This window comes from Ceratotherium simum, chromosome 1 (assembly GCF_057802395.1).
Source record: "Ceratotherium simum simum isolate JZ-2026a chromosome 1, ASM5780239v1, whole genome shotgun sequence".
NCBI classification, from domain to species: Eukaryota; Metazoa; Chordata; class Mammalia; order Perissodactyla; family Rhinocerotidae; genus Ceratotherium; species Ceratotherium simum.
The window spans coordinates 86,902,682-86,918,204 of NC_141900.1; the positions used below are offsets into that span (position 1 = coordinate 86,902,682).

At 43.8% G+C, this 15,523-nt stretch overlaps 1 long non-coding RNA gene across 1 annotated transcript in view; it reads right to left on the reverse strand.

Moving 5' to 3' along the window:
- Positions 1-1,691: 1,691 nt before the first annotated feature.
- LOC147918273 (uncharacterized) overlaps positions 1,692-15,523 on the reverse strand; it is a 202,651-nt gene continuing 188,819 nt past the window's right edge. Inside the window, exon 7 of the long non-coding RNA XR_015552208.1 lies at positions 1,692-8,698. This is a non-coding gene — a long non-coding RNA (uncharacterized LOC147918273). The remainder of the gene's footprint in view (positions 8,699-15,523) is intronic.

Here is a 15,523-nt window from a genome sequence, read left to right on the forward strand (position 1 = left end):
ATGAAAAGAACAGCACTGATGAAGAGCGTAGACACCAGAATCAGAGAGATCTACGTTCGTACTCTTGCATAAACACTTTATGGTTACATGATCTTAGACAAATTACTTAATTCTTCTCACTTGTTTTCTCATCTGCAAAATGGGAATGATTATAATAATAATACCTACTTCAGAGGACTACTTTGAAAGTTAGATTAAATGAGATAATTCATGTAAAATACTTAGCAAGTACCTAGCACAAAATAAGAGCTCAGTGTTAGCTGCTATTATCATCATCATCATCGTTTATAATCTGATTTAGAATTTAAATCTAATATTGACAAGCTGTGAAATCCCAGGCAGGCTACTTAATTTTTCTGCACTTCTATTTCCTCATCCGTAACATGGGGGAAATACTACCCACCTCGCAGGGCTGTTTGGAGGGCTGGGCGGTAATCATGTGGTTGGCACTCAGTAGCTATTAATTATTATTTTTAATGGCTTCAGTCTGCTTAGCATCCATTTACTGCCTTTTTAAGTTAGGGCACATCTGTTTTTGTGTCTTTGGCTGAAAAGACCCATGGCTCTCTAACTCATTAAACATATCAATTCCTAGTTATTTATACACATAGAACAAAGAAAACACACAGATAATCCATAATGGAAGATACATCAAAATCATATTTAAGGTTTTAGAGAGGGATATACGCTCTTTGAAGCGGATTTATTTTCCTCTATTTAACTTAGGTCGCCGTTGGAAGTAGTTTTCATTCCCTATGCACATGGCAAATGAAAATGGAGAGAAACTGTGAATGGGCAGAAAAGTGGAAGCAGCAGCCTAGAAGGAAAATTCGCCATGTGTATGTATGTGTGTTGTATTGTATATATGAGTAAGAACTGAATGCACAGTCATGCGCCGCATAACAACGTTTCAGCCAACAATGGACCACGTATGCGATGGTGGTCCCATAAGAACAGTACCGTATAGCCTAGGTGTGTAGTAGGTGATACCATCTAGGCTTGTGTAAGTACACTCTATGATGTTTACACAATGATGAAATTGCCTAACAAGGCATTTCTCAGAACGTATCCCCATCATTGAGTGACGCATGACTGTACATAGCATGTGCTGTTTATCTCCTGTCCCTTCTAAATCCACGGATCTTACAGCCCTGCAGAGAAGACTAGTGAGTAAATAAGTAATCACAGGACAACAGGAAAAGTGTCATATGGTTCTGAAGGAAGACAGAGAAGAAAGCCACTATCAGTGCTCAAGGCCTGAGGCTGAAGACAAACACACATTTGAGGCAGGGGTTGAAGAATTAGCTAGAGCTCTCAGGCGGAGGAAGAGGAGGAGAAGAGGGAAGATCCGGGCAGAGGAAGCAGTATATGTGTAGGTTTGGAAATGTGAAGGCACATCGCGGGTATATTTGGAACTGGGAGGGTAAGTAAGATTAGTCAGGGAAAACAGAGCAGGCGAGAAAGCAAAAGAGAGAGTTTTGGGGAAATAACCAGAGGTCAGAAAAAGAAGAAGTGAAATGATCTCATTTGATATGCGTGGTGGACAGAGTGTTTAGGCTACAAATTCCAGGTCTTAGCCTTGAGGCGAAAGGGCTTCCCCGACAAATTAGAGCAGAAGCGTCAATGGGAGGGGCGGGTGTGAGAGGGGGGCGGGTGTGAGGGGGGGTGGGTGGGCTGGGGGTGGGGGCGCGTGTGAGGGGTGGCAGGTGTGGGGGGCAGGTGTGAGGGGGGGAAAGGTGGAGGCTGAGCTTCGTGAAGCAGGGTAGGCAGGTATCAGTTGACTGTCAGGCCCCACAGAGCTTCTCCAGGCCCAAGTGAAAAGGGAAGGACAAGGCCTGGAACTCCCCCAGGTGCCCCTTCTGTTGTCTGGGATGCCACGTGGAGACGGTGGGTGGCGGCAGCAGGCTGACCTCTGCTAAGTTGGTACCTGTGGGCAGAACAGCATCATGCCCCATGGGTGGTACAGTGGCTGACACAGCTCACTCTTAAGCCTTTTCGCCCCCTTGCTTAGACCTAGAAAATTCTGTTGTTTTTGGTCTAACAACTTCTCTTCCATGGTAACACGGTATAATTTACGAAAACAGTTCCAGTACAACCTGTGGCTTTCTTCACCTTGCTTTCTAAACTGAACGGAAACGTATTAACTTAGTTCTGTTCTGGACACAGAAACCTAGTTATCTGTACCATTTTTCCTTGTGTGCCTTGTTTGACTGAACTTCTAGTTGGCTTGAGCTAGGTGCTACCTTTTAAGAAAATGACCCAGGGGCTGGCCTGGTAGCGTAGTGGTTAAGTTTACGCACTCCGCTTCGGGGACCCAGGGTTTGCAGGTTCGGATCCCGGGCACAGACCTACGCCACTCATCAACCATGCTGTGGTGGCGTCCCACACACAAAATAGAGGAAGATTGCCATAGATGTTAGCTCAGGGCCACTCTTCCTCACCAAAAAAAAAAAAAAAGAAAGAAAGAAAGAAGAAAACAACCTGGTTAACCACAGAGTGAGCTCCACCATCAGGTGGGAGTGTCCAGGGATGCAGTTACACAGCATCTCACTGTGTGACATCTCACTCTACTCCTTTCACGTGATCTGAGGCAGTCATGGATTTTACCCACTTTTTTCTAGGTATCTTGCATCAAAACAAAAATCCCCACAAATTCTGTGGAATTTCTCTAAAATATAACCATTAGCAATATGCTAATAGTTAACCATTTATTAGCATAACACGTAATTCAGGGCAATGAAACTCACCTTAAAAACCCAAAGAAGAAAAACCACCTTGGTATTTCTGCTTGGTATTTCTGTTTTCTTCTTATTTATGGCCCCGAAGGTCACCAATATATTTTCTCTTCTTAATTGGCTGCACGCTGCTCTTCCCCAATCATTATAACCGATTTCAGATGGTGCTAGAAAATTATATTGACTCTGAACACCAAAAGAAATCAGTCATCCTCTAAGGGGTCACAGGAGGACGTGAGGGTTGGGAGGGCCCAGAGATTAATAAATCTGCCATACATTCGGCCCTTTCACCCAAGCACGATGGAGTCTGTATTACAGGAAAAGTACTACAGAAGGTTTATTACACAAACGAGTATGAAATTCTAATAACCAGACATCCTGCATAATTAACTTGGTATTTATAATACCACCGTGGGACGATCAGCTACAACAGCAGGCAGGTTCTCACGGCCGTCTGGTCTTTGCTTTCAAATTCTTCAGGGCTGTTCTATTCGTTCCTTTTGCCCCTGGTAGCGCAGCTGGTCTCCCCCAAGAACACTGATTTCAAATGGTGCTAGACAATCACTATTTAAATCTAAACCACCATATGAAACCAGCTTCCTGAAGAAGCTTTATGATCTGTTTTTTTTTTTTTTTCCCATAATGCTCTCACAATAAACTCAAGACAACCTAGAATGGAAAAAGTTGAACCTGGTTGTGAGCTATTTACTTTGTGGTCTAAATAGAGCTTTAGCAAATCTCATACATGCATATACTGATGTCACCAAATCTGGTGTTGCGGGGCGGTGGGAGGGGCACGCCTGTGACTCTTCATTCTTGAGCTGCCCAAAGGTTCAGTTTTATCACTTAGACGCAAAGGCTCACGTCAACCCCGTTACTCAAGGGAAGTCAAGGGAAATTCTTGACTTGGGTAAAGAAGCAGAGCTCATCCTGGGGTCCAAGTCCCCAGGGCAGGATAACTAGAACGTGGCGCTGAAGAACCTTACAACATACGTACAAATGGTACAAAGTAAGCAGGTGCTCTGGTAGAAGTGAAAGAAAACGCTTTCCTACACCTAGTTCTTTCACTTGGAGATAATTCTGTTTGATTCAAAGGATTACTATGATTTCAGGGTCCAGGGAGGACAATGGAATAGCTCAGAGGGAAAGGAATATATTGATGCTAATGACATCCTAATGTTTTTTCCAGAATGGAATTCCTTAGATGCATCTATGAGTTAAGGATATTTTGTTAGCTTTATTCAAGATTCTCCTCCGCCCCCTCCAAAAGTAAGGCTTTGTATTCTCAGCTCTCCTTAACATTATCTTTTGCCACAGTCTTTTCTCTTCCCTAGGTGCTTGATAGCATTTTATTAGGAAGCCTATTGTCGCTCCCTTTAGTGTTCCAGGGATCCAAGAAGATACTTGGTGTGTCCGGGCACCTAACTAAAGGGACGAGCATTCTTTTTTTTAACTGTTATGAAAACTTTCTGACATATAGTAAATTTGAATGACAAAAAAATGAATTCCTAAATTCATACCACCTACATTCACCAATTGTTCATTTTGCCATTTTTGCTTTAGCTATGTTATCTCTATGTAAGATATATGTATAATTTTTTGCTGAATCATTTGAAAGTAAACTGACAACCATCCCAACACTCTGCTCCTAACTTCTTGAGCATGTCTAAAAAAATGAGGCCATTCACCTGTATAATTACAACATCTTTATCACACCTAAGAAAATTAACAATTCCTTTGTATCCTCTAATATCCAGTCCATATTCAACTTTTCCTACTTTCTCTAAAAAAATGTCTTTTATACTTGGTTTTTTTTCAAACCCAGATCCCAGTGAGGTTCACTCACTAAGACTCTTTGGTCTCTTTTAACCTAAAACACTCCCCAACCTTTTTTTGGTTTTATCATGATGAATGGGTTCTAATCCTGGCTGTACCATTCATTCTGTCTGTTCTCTTGGCTTCAATAAATTAACTAAACTTTACTTTCTCCTTTTGATTTTGCTCATACATCACCCTCATTTACAATCTCTGCTATGAGTATAGGAAGAACCTCCAACTACAATGTGCCTGTGGTTGACAATTTCAAATGGATTCAGCAGGATGCTGACAAGCCAGGAGGGGCAGGGTGCTTACTTAGATGTGATGAACGTTCTTACTCCTTATAGGCTTGACAGCTTATCTATTCACAGGAGATCCCAACACAAACTCATCCTTCATAATGGAGAAGCATCCACCGCACATGCCTACTGCTACCAGGCTAGTTTTCTCATCTCTGTAAATAAGGGAATAGGACACCATGGGCTACAGAGATGTGTAGCAATCGGTTTATCAAAGATGCAATAGCTCATAGACTGCAAAGAAATGCACATACTTTATGAAGCGGCAGGCAGTTAAATATTCCAGTTGGATAGTAAATTCAAGCATTTAAACCTGAAAAAGTGCCAAGACGGAAGAATCACTGGAACTCTCAAATAATGATTTCACTAATTTTTTGATTAATTCCGGGCTCCACTGCATCTTTCTGTATATGCTATTGTAATTCATAATATCAGTGACTGAAGTACGCAAGGTGCAGCCAGATTATTCTCATCAGTTAAAAAATCCAAAATCCAGAACAAAAAGGTCTGCTTATTTTTTTACAAATGACTAATCACAGCTTTTGCCTATTGCCACTTAGAAGTTTTTTTCAAAAGATTTTGACACTTCAGCTATGGGGAAAATTTTCCTAAAGAATGGATGTCTTCCTTTTACTTACATCTGATAAGATCATACATATCTCATACATCAAATATATGTCCCACTCCCAGATGTACATACACACACACACACATCCATACTATAGACACACCATACTCTTTTGCTCCCTTAGCAGAAACAAACAGATATGCTAAGTTTTCTGTATTATCTTTTGAGTATGCTTCCAAAAAATTCAGCAGAAGAACAAAGATGGACATATTCTTTTGCATCTATGTCTCTCCATGTGAGCCCAGTTTGACAAGGCATTTTCAGCAGATAAAGCATAATAAACAGAGACCAGTCAAAACTTCCCTTCAGTTTTTAAGCTCCTTGGGGGGAAACTGAGGTACTTAGTGACTGTAAAATGACTTAAAACACACTGAAATAGGGATCCTGAGTTTGGGCTTCTGTTTTCACATAATCTTCTAAAGCAAGAGGCCAGTTTCCTGAAAAAAGGTCTGCATGAGGAGACTGGCTACCAAATTAACATAGGAAAAAAAATCGCATCATTCGCTAGTTGGGAAACGAAAAAAAAAAGTTGATAAATTAATAGGGGTTCATTCATTCTCTTTCCAGCACGTGCACAGGGAAACGGGAAGACAGCAGCTGGTATCCGCTTACTTTGTTGAGTCTTTCCGTGACATTCAACTACAAGGAAAGATTTGACTCAGTAAACATTACCATGTTTCCATTCCTCCTTATCCTCCAGTCTCCAACAATCAACCTGATTGTTCCGTATTTTTAGGCCAGGATACTGTAGGGCTGAATTTCTGTAACTCAGGGTGTTTCTATTTTAACCATCGCCAATTTTCAGGTATTGCATCATTTGAAAGTAATGTTATTTTTAAACAACTCTTTCTTACATGCAGAACACACCCTTGAAATTGCCAAACTCTCCATGTCCAGCATTAAAATAATCATCTTTCAAGAACAACATCCTTCCTTATTGTCTCTCAGCCCACAAGCCATGAGAATGTGTTTCCATTTCAAAATCCAGTCTTCACTGCTGTACTTTATGCTGCTTTTTGAGCAAGATGCCCTTCTTTGTATTTTTTCTTCCAAATCTGATAGGAAAGTTGGAGCCTGAAATGTGAATCAATAAACCACACCAGTAACTCCTGTGTGGCAAAAGCCGAACAGTGCAAGTACGTTGTTTTCATTGAAGTGAAATGCCAGTCTGTTCTTGCATGAGCAAACTGGATTAAGATAACTTCCCTTGGGGCCTGAGGATTTCACAAGGAGGCTGTATCTGACTACGACAGTTCTTTAAGATCCTAGTTTCAAAATGTTACAGACATCAGGATACAATAGTCCTAACTTGAGTATGTAGGCCAGACTAAAGATGCAACTGTTATCGCTACAAAGCTGGATCACACAGTTGTAAGTCATTCTCTGTTGATTTATACACCTTTAGGGAAAGCTTTCCTACAGGAAGCAAACAAACGAGTAGCACAGGATCTGGAGCTGTGGTTCTGAGCTGAAGTCCTGGCTGTGCTATTTACTAGCTATGTGCTCTTGGGCAATCATTTAATTTTTCTGAGCCTTATTATCCTGATCTAGAGAATGGAGATATAAATTCCTGTACTGCAGTGGTTGTTAGGGTGAGATGTAATTTAGTACGTGCAAACAGTCTGTAATTTTTAAAGCACTACACAAATGTTTGTTATTTTATTAGATGCCTTTTCAGGGTGAAGTACAAAATGAACTGAGAAACGGATGGGAAGGTACTCTGAAAAACAATAATAGCTTCCATTTTTGGAATACTTACTCTGTGCCAGACATTGCTACATGCTTTACATGCATTTTTTCAACGTTCATAACCACCTAATAAGGTTGGTGGTGTTATCTCCATTTTCCGGGAGAGAGAACAGAGATTTAGAGCACATCTATGACTTGCCCTTGGTCACAAAGCTTGTGAATGGCAAGACCAGGATTCAGACCCGATCTGCCTCATTCCAAGCCCAGGCTTTTAGCCGTGGTTCTCTGCTGCTCAGAGCTTTATAGATACTACAATGGCTAATCTTCACACGGCCACACGGAACTGTGAATGCAAACTGGCTCCGATGTCAGGGTTTCACCAATGAGCACATGAGCAAACCATTCAAACCAGCTTTGGCTCTGATCAGCAGAAGCAGCATCAATCAATCCACCAAGAGGAAGGAGAAAACTTGGAAATTAGTAGGATTTGGCTAGCATTGAATGGTCAGAGTCCTGGACCGTCAGCTACACTTGTGACTTGCAGTGTGACCTTAAGCAAGTCACATCTTCTCGAAAGCCTTGTTTCCCACCAATCTTAAGGAAGCTCAAGTCAAAAGAGCATAGTGACTAGCCCAACAGATCATTCATGTGATTATGACAGTAATAAAATACTGTCTCCGAAATACAGCCCAGCAGTTTATCCTCCTAAGTTCCCCGTTCCTGTGAGGCAGTATGGCAAGACAGCCACATGCAGACTTCTGGAGCCAGAACGCCAAGCTCTGCAACTCGCTCCCTGCACAACCCTGGGTAAATTACGTTAACTCTCTGTGCCTCAGTGTCCTCATCTGTAAAATAAGGATGATAACAGTAACTACCACCTATGGTTGCCATGAGAATTAAATAAGATAAATCAGGTAAAGCAATTCGAACTCGCAACAGCACAATGTAAACATTCAATAAATGATAGCTATGATGATAGAGATAATAAATCATTTTTCCTTTAGCACATTATAAGCAGAGATGTGGCTAACAGATCTGTCACAGCTCGTAAATGGAAAAAGCTCACAGATCATGCTTTCATACATTTTGCTGTGCATCGATACAGAGAGTAGGTAACTGCAGAGGAGTCTGATGAAGACTAAAACTGGAAAAGATCTACAAATGGCATCTCCTACTGAATTAATTGAAACAAGTATCTTTAATATTTTCTGCCTTCTTCTCCTCTTCCCATTCTAAGATCTGAATATGGATCTGTACCCTTGCTTTTAAGCAGGAGTTCAGGTTATAGACTTTTTATGACAGTAAATTGGGAGTTGAGTGTTTAATAGAAAAGGAATAGAGATCAAACACTGATGACCATTTAAAAAAATTTACTGGAGAATCATCCAGGAACAAAATAAAACAAAACTCCCTAGAGGTTGATTTACGAGCACAAGCCTCTACTTACACAGGAGTGCGAAAGCAATCTGTTGACAGACATTTTCCAGGCACAGAAATCCTCAGCAGACATTTGTTCAGAAGATCTGCACCTGGAATTTAAATGACAGTAGAACCCTTAGGAAATCTCCCAGAGCAACAGAGGAAGCAAAAGTCAGTTGTTTTCTCTTGTTGCTCCACCAATGTCATAAAGAGACGAATTTTTAAAAACAAGAAATAAGAAGCACCTCTCCGTCCTGCTTAAGACACATAGGTTGGGAAAGTTCCTGTACAGAGAGCCACACACGTCTCCTCATGCGGGTGTTCTCTGCGTACTGGTGTGTCCCTGAGATGAGGCTGCGCGTTTCGCAGATCGTCAAGGTTTGCTCAGCAAGATGTATTATGAAATAAAACATGGTATAAACCTATAGCTCCAATCACAGAAGAAAGGCATGAAAGCAGCCTGCACAGAAGACAGGGGGAGGTTTCTATTTTCAAAATTGATTTTGCAACCTCATGCTGCAGCAGCACAGCCTCTAGAAGGCCAGCAGAGGGCAGCACTAGTCTGTAAATACAACCTTCTCTTAATGCTTTGGAATCAGGCGGAGGGCAATTTAGAACTGCAATTGCATGACATTCTCTCCCCTGCATGGTCTAACCTTAAAGCTGAAATGCACCTTTCACCACATCACAGGAGAGGAAGCCCAATGTCGTAGAGGTCTTCGTTTCTGATAACTGATCATTCAAGGTACTACTTCAGTCTTCCATGCATGTGACCTGCCACAGCCACAGGGTGTGCCTTCCTAACAGTCCCAAGGAGGGTTCCTGACAAGGGGCTTAAATCCCAAAAGTGCACACTTCACCCAGCAAGAGGCTGAGTGACTCAGCAGTTTGATGAAGAAAAGTCCGTCCTGTCCAGTTACCTATTGCAATTTCTAAGTTAACGACTACAATCCTACGGAGGAACTTAAACACAGCTGAGGCCACCGAGCAAGCCACGTTACCAGTGGACAGCTTGACACGGTCCAGATATGTGCATCAGACCGACTGGGAGAGACTACGACCTGTGGTTCACAGGCGCGATATTTAAGCCAAGCGCTACTGAACATGTTCTTTAGTGACTGTGCTCATGTGCTTCAAGATGCTCTCAGAACAGGGATGTACTATGTAGGGAAGACTCTTAAAAGTTGGGATTAAAATTGAAGAGGATCTTGACCAGTAAGAGAAATGGTTGAGAAAAGCCATCGTTATACTCAACACTGTCTTACAACAGAAAAATAAACCTAAAATATTCAAGCTGAGAAGAACAAATAGGAAGGAAGACCTATCAGGGTAAACAAAAAATTCAAACCTATGTGGAGCTATTAAATCACACACAATTCTGGGATATTTAAATAATAATTTAAAACAATAGCACGTTTCCAAAATTGATCATAAAAACGATGACAGGCCCCTAAGTCAGCGAGGAGCTCTTTCTCTCTCCAACGGTAACTGAGATGCATGTCAGCCTGTGAGGAATGCCAGTCGGCTGTGTATCTGGAATAGTTCATTTATTCCCAGGCTTCATCTGGGAAGTCCTCCTTCAGTTAACTTCTTCCTGTAAAAGCATATGATAAAACCCAATTCTGCAGCATGCCTCTTCCATCCTCTCTGTCGCTCCTCTAAAGAACGTGGGAGCATCCTGTGACCCCTGCACCTGCAGCTTCCTAAGATTTAGATGTACATGCATTACGTACAGATGGGAAAACAGAGCACAAAGAGCTGTGGTCCAGAAAACCATATGAGTTAGTGACCAGGTTTCTCAACTATGAGGATATGAGTTTGACGAATGCATTTTCAGCTTCCCGCTGACATCCCTGCCTCCTCTTATGAGCACTGGAATCCGCGCCGCCAACAGTAGCTCTTGGTGGCTCTCATCTCAACACAGGGCTGAGGCCTGTACCAAAGCCATCACCAAAGGGAAAAGCAATGACTCAGCCCAGCCAATGAGGATGCGTCACTAATGGGACTCCTGCGCCTTCTCAGGGAGGTCAACTTACCTCCCTGAGAGGTAAGGCTCAACTTACACTCTTAAGGACAGCCCTTTGTCACAGAGGGCCCACCAAAGAAGGTGTTCCTAGGTGCTCAGCAGTTATCCTCTTGAACCTGGAAGGTCTCAGAAGCTGACCTCTGTCAATTTCTGCTTAGAATCAAATCTCCAATAAATATCCTGTCCTTATCTTTGCCTTTTCTCACGAACACCAGCTTATCTAAGCTGACGTACTTATATGCTGCCTGTTTAACGTCAAGTGCTATTAAAGGACCTCCTGTTGAATGGCTCATTTAAACTAGGAACAGAGAGACAAGTAGCATGAGCTTTGGGATCAGAAAGACCTGGATTCAAATTCTCCCTCTGTCATTTGCTACACAGCCTTAGATAAGCTATTTAATCCGTTTTTTAGCTTTAGTTTCTTCACTTATGAAGTGAAAATAATGTTAATTCTCAGACTTGTGAAAATATAACTCACTCAAGTAAGACCCATGCTACATAGATTTTCAATAAATGTTAACCACCCCCTCTCCAAAAAAACCATCACCACACTCTCCTGTGAGGGGACAGCACATCTAACATTTTGGATAAAATTTCCAGAATGTATATGCAAACAATACGTTAAAATTGGTGTGAAAGACAAAAATAATACTGGGCATCAGTACATAGAGGCTGTGGGTCAGGGGGCTCTCTGAGGGAAAGGGTAGGCCAAGAGATTTCAAAACAAGGAGTCAAGAGTCTGTGAAGGACAGAAACGATCTGAAACGGGGATGAGGACGTTCCAACCATTTCCATCTGTCTATTCTCGCACCACTGATTCACCGAGTTTACAATGTACCAGGCGCTGCAGGAGGGTCAGAGGACATGAAAGCAAACGAGGCAGATGAGTGCAGTGTAAGCACATGGGGGGGCGGGGGGCACATGGGGACAGTCGCATATTTCATGGGGGGATTATCCAACAGCAATGCTGCAGAACCACAAGTCACTTCTCAACACTATTGGTAAAGACAGAGCCATTAAAATCCATCAACAGGCATTCACTGATTGCCTCCCAAGAGCCCAGCACTGTGCTAGACACTGCTAGAAAAATGCACAAGTAGATGACATGGATACACCTGCATGTGGTCTTATCATCTAACTGTGGCATGAAGTCTAGTATACAGGGAGGAATAAAGTGCTCAGGCGTGCCATGCTGACAGAGAGGACAACAGTCATTTAGGATTCGATAAGCTTGGGGCACGCTGACTACTGGTGAGGGGGGGAGGGCTTCACAGAGGAAAGGGGCTTGAGCTGCGCTCCACAGGGGTGGCCTGGGCAGGTGGAGAAAGAGGCGGGTCTCAGGGAGGGGAGGTAACATCATGTAAACTGTAGCAGGGAGGTGAAGCTCAGGGAGATTGGGGGAAAGCCACTGCATTTGGGAAGTGGGACCTTTGGGAAGTAAGACAGCAAGGGATGTGCGGTAACTAACACAGGACGCAGAAGGTGAGAAAGAGAGAGCAAGAGCGAGCTCACGTATGTATCTCTTCCCGCACACACACACAAGGTGAAAGTTAATTGAGATCAGGGACGGCAGGAGATGAGAAAAAACATGAAGTTTATGAAGAGCAGAAGAAACAGATGTTGAAGACCTAGTACATGGGAAGCACTGTGCTGGAGACACCGTGTGAACAAAACGGGCACCAGTCCTTGTGGAGTCTGCCAGCCACAGGGGGTGCTGTTATTACAACAACTAGGATGGAGAAACTCCAGGGCCATTGGAGCCCACAGGTGAGGCACCGGACTTTGGGCTCAGGATAAGCTGCCCCCAGGGCCTCCTCGTCTCCACCTCCACAGAGATATGGGCAAGAAGAAATGCACGTGGTCAGTTCCTTCTGCGTCTCCCAGAGAGGCTGGGAGTCCCGTTTCAGGATGCCTGAATGAACAGGGTACACGGGTACTCATGTGTCTGGAATGCACTTTTGGCTGGAGACGGGGAGAACAGATGAAATGACGCCTGTAAAATGCCCTTCAGCTCAACACGAGTCCCATTCCCAGACCCCAACTCCTTTAGAGGGCCAAAGGGGACGACCATGTCCCGAGATGCTGAACTGCACTCATACTGGAGGTGAAACACAGGTGTGACTTTCACTGGCACAGCTAAGACACTCCCATGTGCCTGCCAGGGTGCAGGGAAGTTAGCATGACTGACAGGGGACAGCAGGGAGGAGGGGGCTCTCAAACCCTCCACCCCAGTCATCTCACTTCACACAGGAAGGCTTTAATACGGCACCCACCCCAAGAAACGAAGAGCAAGGGCGGGCGAGGCACATTCTAATCCACTGCAGATATAAAAGCCTTTAGAAGGAAACAACACACGCTGCTTTCCATCCCATCTTTCCAGCTGACTCTGTAATTTTCTGTTAGGAAGATTTTACCCACAGCTTAAATCTGAACATTTACTAGATTTTCATTTTTAAAGTACACACAAATACAACAAAGCAAGAATTTTAAAAACTCCAAGGTAAATTTAAGCTACACCCCCACCCCACCCCACACCTCCGCGGTTCACTCAGGCAGAGCCCAGGCTGCGCTGCGTCGTGCAGCACATGAGGACAGACCCCCCTCCCCGGAACAGTGACCCCAGGAAAGGCTATCATGGCCACGTGGCACCCGAAGACAGCCAAACACTTCTCCTTCCTGCTCTTTCTAAAATAAATTGTCTACCTTAAAAGTGAAGACAATATGGGCAATGGGGAAAAAAAACATTGTTATTTATCTCTAATATCATGCTGGAAGCTAAACATAAGATAATTTTTCCTCTGCATTGTTTCCATGGGCTGGGAGGAGGGAAAGAAATAGCTCCTATTGTTACTAGGACTAAGGAACAGTTCCTCCTATGAAAAGATCCTGTTGGAGACGCTTAACTTGATACTTATGACATATTTAGTTTACATTCTTGCGGAGGGAACACGTTTGTAATAACTGTGTAATTACTAAAGGAAAGTGATAAATGACAGTTGCTTAAACGCCACAGGGAAGGAACGGTGCAGGATATGCTCCCCAGGAGGGCCCTTGGGCAGGAATCTGGTGCAAATCCCCCTCCTTTAACTGGCTTTTCCTCCTCAGATAAATGACTTCATCTCTTAATTCAGCTTGTTGTCCCTATACAAACAAAGGCCACATGGTCTTCCTAGGGGTTTGGAGAAGCGGCTGGGAGAGAGCCAGCGCGGCAGGCGCAGGGACCTGTCGTGCGTGTCGTTTTCTGGAGATGCTGTCTCTGGCTCTTGTGGACGTGCAATTCAGCGCAGGTCCAGAGGAGAACCGGTCCTGACTCTGTCAGGTGGGACCAGCTGGGGTCAGTGGTTCACGCCCTGGCTCACGGGGAAATGAGTCCTTTCCTGTAGGCTTCGAAATGCCCTCAGGTCCTCGGCCAGGCAGGAAGAGGGGGAGCCAGCCGCCTCTCCTGAGCCCTCCTCCTCCAGTCCATCCAGCTTCCCTACCTCCTTCTTCCTCCATTTCCCCCGTTTACTCTTACTAAGAGGCACTTGCAAGCTTCTGGAGCATCTTCTAAATATTACATTTACTCAGTGCCCGAAAGAGTACAACGCGTTCTTAGAACATTGCTCAATTCTTTCTCCTGTGGGAAGAAGTCAAAGTTTGTTTTATTAAGAACTAGCGTGGCATAGTTAACTCTCATCCAGTAAAAGAAAGAGAGAGAGAGAGAGAGAGCGAAGGAGATATCAAGTCTCTTATTTTGGCATATAGATAGAAATGTTGGGCCGGCCCCGTGGCTTGGTGGTTGAGTGAGCGCGCTCCACTGCTGGCGACCCGGGTTCGGATCCCGGGCTCGCACCGACGCGCTGCTTCTCCGGCCATGCTGAGGCCGCGTCCCACATACAGCAACTAGAAGGATGTGCAGCTATGACACACAACTATCTACTGGGGCTTTGGGGGGAAAAAATAAATAAATAAAATCTTTAAAAAAAAAAAAAAAAGAAATGTTATTATTCATCCATCTGCCTGGGAGCTAATAAATTCACAACACTGACAAAGGAGATTTTGAAAAAGCTGCCTGTGACAAATAAATAACTGATTTGTTCCATTTTGTAAAAATGAAGTTCTCCTTTCTGACCTAAGTAATTTTCTAATCTTTCCTCAAAGGGCATTGGCCTCTCCCGACTGGGAGGCCGAGGGCACGCTGGGACCTCCTCCGAAGGCTGGGACAAGGAGCTGTGTGGTCAGAGGAAGGCGGCCTGACTGGGACTGGCCTCTCCTTCCCGATCGGTGACCTCTGGCAGACCAAAGCCCCCTCGTCCAGCCTCTCCATCTCTGAAACAAGGACGCCGTAGTTGATAGTTTTCCTTTTGCTCTAAAATAAGACGACTCTAAAATCTGACGCTAAGTGTAAGGCCAGTTTCTGCTTTGGACCTCACCTAAGGGGTTTCAGTCATAAGCCCATGTGTGGAAAGTGGCCCTGCCAAAAGAGAAACATTCTGCATCATTCGAAACCATTAAGAATGTTGGCTCTGACTTCAGAAGGGCAGGATAAACAAACTCGTGCCCAGGAAAGAACTCATTTACTGGATGTCTCTGCCTTTTTAACTCATCAGCGCCTGAGTGTCCCCAAGTATCTTCTGAGGGTTCCATCGTGAACGCTGTCACATTGATACTATTAACGTAGCTTTCTTAAAGGCTGGGCATATTTAGTTCGGTGCTGAATGCTCATTAATCTTCCTGTACGGTCTCTAGGACTGGCTTTCTTGCAACCTTTATCCCAAAGCAGGTTAGCTCTCCCACCCCACTCAAGTCAAGAAATAAAGAATAAAGCTTCCCTCTTTCTAAAATCCTCTTTCCCCAAATCGCACTCCCAAATCCAGTAAGTCTGGAGAGTCTTCTGACTGGAATGGATTCTAGAATCAGTGACCTCTAA